Below are 6000 nucleotides of genomic sequence, written 5' to 3'. Positions count from 1 at the left end.
TTTTATTGCTGCTCTCACATGCCAGAAATGGAAACAGGTTGAATAAATATTAAAATAGTAATTCTCCATCTCAGGCAAACCTCAGTGGAGAGTCAGTTTCCCTAAAGGTATGGCCTCAGGTAGGTCTACCATGATCCAGTTGATGGACCTACACTCAAGAGTGAATACACACACACACACACACACACACACACACACACACACACACCTCACAGGTTGGACTTGGCAGATCACTTATAGAAAAAATAGGATTGAAGTTGCGGTGTTGGGGACTTGTGGGAAGCTAATGAGAGCAGTGGCAGGTGAATATGATTCAAGTAAATTATATGAAGCTCAGAAATAATAAAATATAGCAAAAGATTGTACACTAGAAAACATGATATTTGTTTTTCTGAGTCTGGCTTACCTAATGCAGAGCAGTGGCACCAAGTCCACATATTTTTCAGAAAAATAATACAATTTCCTTCTTAACAGCTAAATAATATTTTGTTGTATATATAAGCCACATTTTATTTTCTCATTCATCAGTTGATAGGCACCTAGGGGTGTTGGGAACAAAATAAAGAGGGTTCGGGGTGGGGGATGCAGGGAGAAGTGGGATAGGAAAAAGATGCCCATGCCCCGCCAGAGTTTCCCTATTCTCTGGTCAGTCAGGCATGGGAGGGCTGCTACCTACCCTATCCACTCATCCATGGGTGGGCATTCCTCTATCCCACTCTTCAGGGGGTGGCCAAGTGACAGCCCTGCCTGGGGACCCTCCTGGAGCTACTTTGCTAAAGCCACCAGGGTTGTGGGAGAGAGGGAAGAATGAAGAAGTTCCCAACACTGACCAGAGTGTGCAGCGGAACCTGAAGGAGCAGAGCAGAGACTCTATGGTTTAAGAGCTTTATTATAGAAATCCAGGGGAGAGAAGGTAGGAGAGGGAGAGAGAGAAGGTAGGAGAGAGAGAGAGAGAGAGAGAGAGAGAGAGAGAGAGAGAGAGAGAGAGAGAGAGAGAGAGAGAGAGAGAGAGAAGGAAGAAGGAGGAGGAGGAGGAGAAGGAGAAGGAGAAGGAGAAAAGAGAGGAAAGAAGACAAAGAGAAAGGGAAGAGGAGAGAGAAGTGAGAGAAGTGAAAGGTGAGAGGACAAAGGAGTAAGAGAGCAAGGTGGGGGCTGAGCACCCCTTTTTATGGTCTTCACTGTTGCTAGGTAACTGGGGATGAGTTTAGCCTGAAGATCAGAAACTTGGGCCATTGCTTATGCGACTACTGACCATGCTTCTCTTTTGGGGGCTGTGGGAGGTGGTACCTTAGGCAGGGACCAGAGTTCCAGGGAGCATGAGGGAATGCCTACCGTGTCATGTAGGTGAATTATGACCATCAGGGTCCAGACCTCAGCTTGACTGGAGACCAGCCTGCAATTCCCCACATAGGGGCAGTCTTGATTGTTATGATTAGAGCCATAATTATCATGGTTGTACAGGTATCTCTGTTATATGCTGCCTTTCATTCTTGTTGGTATATGCACAGGCATGGTATAGCAGCAGTATATAGTAGTTCTAGTTTTAGTTTCTTTGGGACCTCTGTACTGATTTCCATTGAGATTGGATCAACTTATACTCCTATCCACAGTATTCCAGTATTTAACAGTTTCCTCCACCAGCATGCTTTCCAATGTATGTTTCTCCATGGTAGCCATTTTGACTGGGGTGATATTTGGAATCTCAGTGACATTTTATTTGCATTTCCCTGGTGGCTAAAGATGCTGAACATTTGTTTGTTTGCTTTTCTACATTCATTGGTTTGGCTCAGTTGGCCATTCATTGATTTGGATTGTTTGCTTTTTAAAATATTTCTGATGTATCTTGTGGACTAACGTAAGAGTATTGCTTGCATCTAAAACTATGTAAGTGATTCTGGATGCTGTTCTGAGCCCACTTCCACCAGTCCCTCAGTTCTCATTCAATAAATCATTTGCCAGATCTGAAGAATGCATTATGATCCCATCCTGCCCGCTTCTTTAATGCCTGCCATCTCGTCTGGTTGTATTCTACTTCACAAGCATTGGGCTGACAGAGCACCTGGGCTCTGAAAGCTTTTTGCCCCAGAGTGATTCTGGTTTTCAGGTCATACCTAAGTCTGTCTTGGCCCAATTCGTTTTCTCTCTAGCATTAACTGTTATGGGAAGGTATCTGATTTACTTTTTGTTGGAGTTTTTTTTTTTTTCCAACTTGCAAATATACCCTGTGAGTGTAAGAACTTTGTCACAGTGCCCAAAAGATCTAGATGGTGGCAGTGTTCAGTGCACAACAGGAAATACATTTCTGCAAAGTGAGAGTACCAAGACACCAAGAAGGCCATTGCCACCCTCTTATTAAAACTTAGTGTCTCAGGAGAAACTTCATAGTAACATACATACAGCTATATATGGGCTGTCAGTGTTTTTAGTGGCTGTCACTGTTGGTCTCTCTGTATTAGACATTTTCAATTAAAAATTCAGCACACATACCTTAGTGTACTTCTGTTCGTTTCTCATTTATACTTCTAACATTTTGTACTCGCATATATTTTAATGGTATTTTGTCCCTCCAATAGGAAGAAGACAGTGCTATTAACTGAATTGAGTGCCTCAAGCTTTCCGGGGGTCACTGGGGGATTGTTAGGGAGATCACTTAACTCCTCCTTAGCTCCTAACTCACCATGAGTGAGATTGTATGTGAAATGCCAAGTCTTAGTGAAGTTCCTCAAAAAGTAGGAAGTATTTCCCTCATTTCTGGAACTTTTGAACTAAAATCAAGCCTGAGTTGGCTTTTAGGGTGGAAAATATAACAGTCTGTGCCTGCTGACCCTTGAAGAATTTCAAAAGCCTGGCTAATGAGTTATTGATCGTGCTTGTTCTGATTAGTTCTAGGAAGCCAGCAGCCTTTGGTGCAGGACCTGGGGCAAATCCTATCATAGGTTCCTTTTCTCTTCCACAAACCTTGTTAATCTAGGGCCATCAGGTCACAGAAAGTCTCTAATGTGCTGTAGCCTGAGGATGATACAGACAATTGAGCCAGGGTCTCTTCCTATAGTTGTTGTGGGTAAGGATAAAAAATACTGATGGAACAGGGCAGTGGTGGTGCGCGCCTTTTATCCCAGCACTCAGGAGGCAGAGGCAGGCAGATTTCTGAGTTTGAGGCCAGCCTGGTCTACAGAGTGAGTTCTAGGACAGCCAGGGCTACACAGAGAAATCCTGTCTTGAAAAAACCAAAACCAAAAAACAAACAAACAAACAAAAACAAACCAAACATACCACAACCACACACACACACACACACACACACACACACACACAACTGATGGATTCAGTTTCCAGATGGAAGCCATGCTTGGGTCTGATCAGCCAAAGGAATCAATTTCTGACCTGAGTCATGGCTGCCATCTTACCTTAAAATTCATTTTTCAGTCGGAGAGGTGTGGGGTGAGGGTGGGGATGGAGGGGAGGAAAGAACTAATAGCCCCGGGCAATTTATCAAATCTACATATCCTAGATCAGTGTTTCTCAGAGGATAACCTTCCTCGGGACATAGTCCAATCTATGATTATTTATTGTAAAAGTGTTCAGGTAAGCCTGTTGCTTCCAGACTCGGGTCTATATACAAGTATGTTAGAATCCTCTGGGCAGCCATATCGTTAATAACTAAGGCTTTGCAGGGCCTTCCTTTCCTTTGTGGCAATTCAGGTTGATTTATACTCAGCCCCAAGAAACAAGAATGACAAGAGAGAACTTTTTCTTTCAGCTTATGTATTTTAAATGTGCAGTGAATTTTTATATTTTTAAGTGTGTCTGACTGAATATTTTCAGCTTATTAATTTGGCTAGAGGATCTCTTTCCCTTGAGGAGATAGGAAAGGAGTGTGTTGAAGGTGAGTAGAGTGGTATCAGGAGGTTGACTCTGTATAAATGGATTAAGCTTATTTTAAAGATTTATGTTTAATTTTAATCACGTGTTTGTGTGTGGCTTTGTGGCAGTACATACACATAAGTATCCACAGAAGCCAGAATCATCGGATGTCACTGAATCAAACTTGGGACTTCTGCAAAAGCGGTATACACTCTTAGCATTTGAACCATCTTCCCTGTGCCTGGAGTAAGTTTTCAAAGAGATTTTTCCAAGTAGCAATCTTAGACCTCAGTTACACACGTGTGAAGATGGGAAATATAATGTCTATACCTTCTGGTATGATGCTCTTTCCTTTGTTTATCTGTATTGTGTTTATGTATTTGATGTTTCTTTATATATTTATTATACTATGATATTTTTAAATATGTAATCTGTTTTCTAGGTATGCTTTGGGAAAAAAAACATGGTGCTCCTTATGAGTTGATGCTAGGAGTGTTCTGCCTGGGAAAAATTCTAGCACTAATGGCTAAGATCGCACAGATGCCAGAACACCATAGAAAGATGGGATTACTGGCTGAGACCCATTCCCTTGACAGGACACTATCTTAGAATTACGGATGAAGGTTAAAGTGTTAGATTTTATTGCCTCCTCCTTATCTGCCAGTGTTTTCTATAGAAGAATTTTATGCTAAAGAATGTGCTAGTGGAGCAGACACATGGGCAGGTTCTTCACTGCACAGGAGCCTTTCAGCTTCTTTCTGAGATGGGCTTGCAGTGTCTGTTAACTGCTGCCTTGTTGTTAGCAGTAGGAACTGAGTAGCAGCTCCAGTGATCCCATCCGGTAGACTCTTGTCTGTTTTGGTGTTCATTCTAGAAAGCCACGAAGGATCAGAAAACTCTGGAATGGACTGGTTCTTCAGGCTTGACATTTTTCAACTTTGAAAAATTACTATTATTTCATATCTTTAAAAATAATACTTATTCACTAAATGATAATTATTATTTCCCTTCAAACCAGGAAGAAAGACAGAATTCTTCCCATATTGTTACTACTAGCAATTTGTAAGTAACTATTTTGCCTGTGGCTGATGCAACAGGGCCTGAAGGTCCTAGAATGTTACTTCCATAACTGTAAGAACATTCATGTAATAATAACAATAGTGGAAATTTTGTAAATATAATTTTAAAAGATGAATGGTAAAGATTTAAAGCTGTCAATTATTTTACTTCTTGGAAATGTATATATTTGTTATATGAAGCTTTAAAAAAATCTAAGAACATTCAATGTTCTGTTTCAGTTACACTTAGAAGAAGGGAATAAAGAGACGAAAATTATTAGAAGTAGGAGACTGAGGTATGGTGGTTTGAATATGCTTGGTCCAGGGAGTGGCACTGTTAGGAAGTGTGGCCTTGGTGAAAGAAGGGTGTCACTGTGGGGGTGGGCTTAGAGACCCTCCTCCTAGCTGCCTGAAAGATAGTCTTCTCCTGGCTTCCTTTGGAAAACAATGTAGAACTCTCAGCTCCTCAGGACCGTGCCTGCTTGGAAATTGCCATGCTTTCTTTCTACCTGGATAATAGTGGACTGAACCTCTGAACCTGTAAGTCAGCCCCAGTTAAATGGTGTCTTTTCTAAGAGTTGCCTTGGTCATGGTGTCTCTTCACTACACTGGAAACCCTTAGACAGTTGTATAGCCTACTCGTATGTAACAAATAGAAGTTAGTGATTGCAGCTCAAGGCAGACTTCACTTTCCCATGAACAAGGCTATTTCTTTTTTCTTTTTTTTAATTAGGTATTTTCTTCATTTACATTTCCAAAAGTCCCCTATGCTCTCCCCTACCCACCCACTCCCACTTCTTGGCCCTGGAGTTCCCTTGTACTGAGGCATATAAAGTTTGCAAGACCAATGGGCCTCTCTTTCCACACCCATGGAAGGAGTTACAGAGACAAAGTTTGGAGCTGAAACGAAAGGATGGATCATCTAGAGACTGCCATACCCGGGGATCCATCCCATAATCAGCCTCCAAACGCTGACACCATTGCATACATTAGCAAGCGTTTGCTGAAAGGACCCTGATATAGCTGTCTTTTGTGAGGCTATTCTTGGGCCTAGCAAACACAGAAGTGGATGCTCACA

Source organism: Mus caroli, unplaced genomic scaffold, assembly GCF_978045245.1.
Source record: "Mus caroli unplaced genomic scaffold, Mus_caroli_1 scaffold_4, whole genome shotgun sequence".
Classification (NCBI taxonomy): domain Eukaryota; kingdom Metazoa; phylum Chordata; class Mammalia; order Rodentia; family Muridae; genus Mus; species Mus caroli.
The sequence above is the reverse complement of the archived record's forward strand: the minus strand, read 5'-3'. Positions refer to the sequence as shown.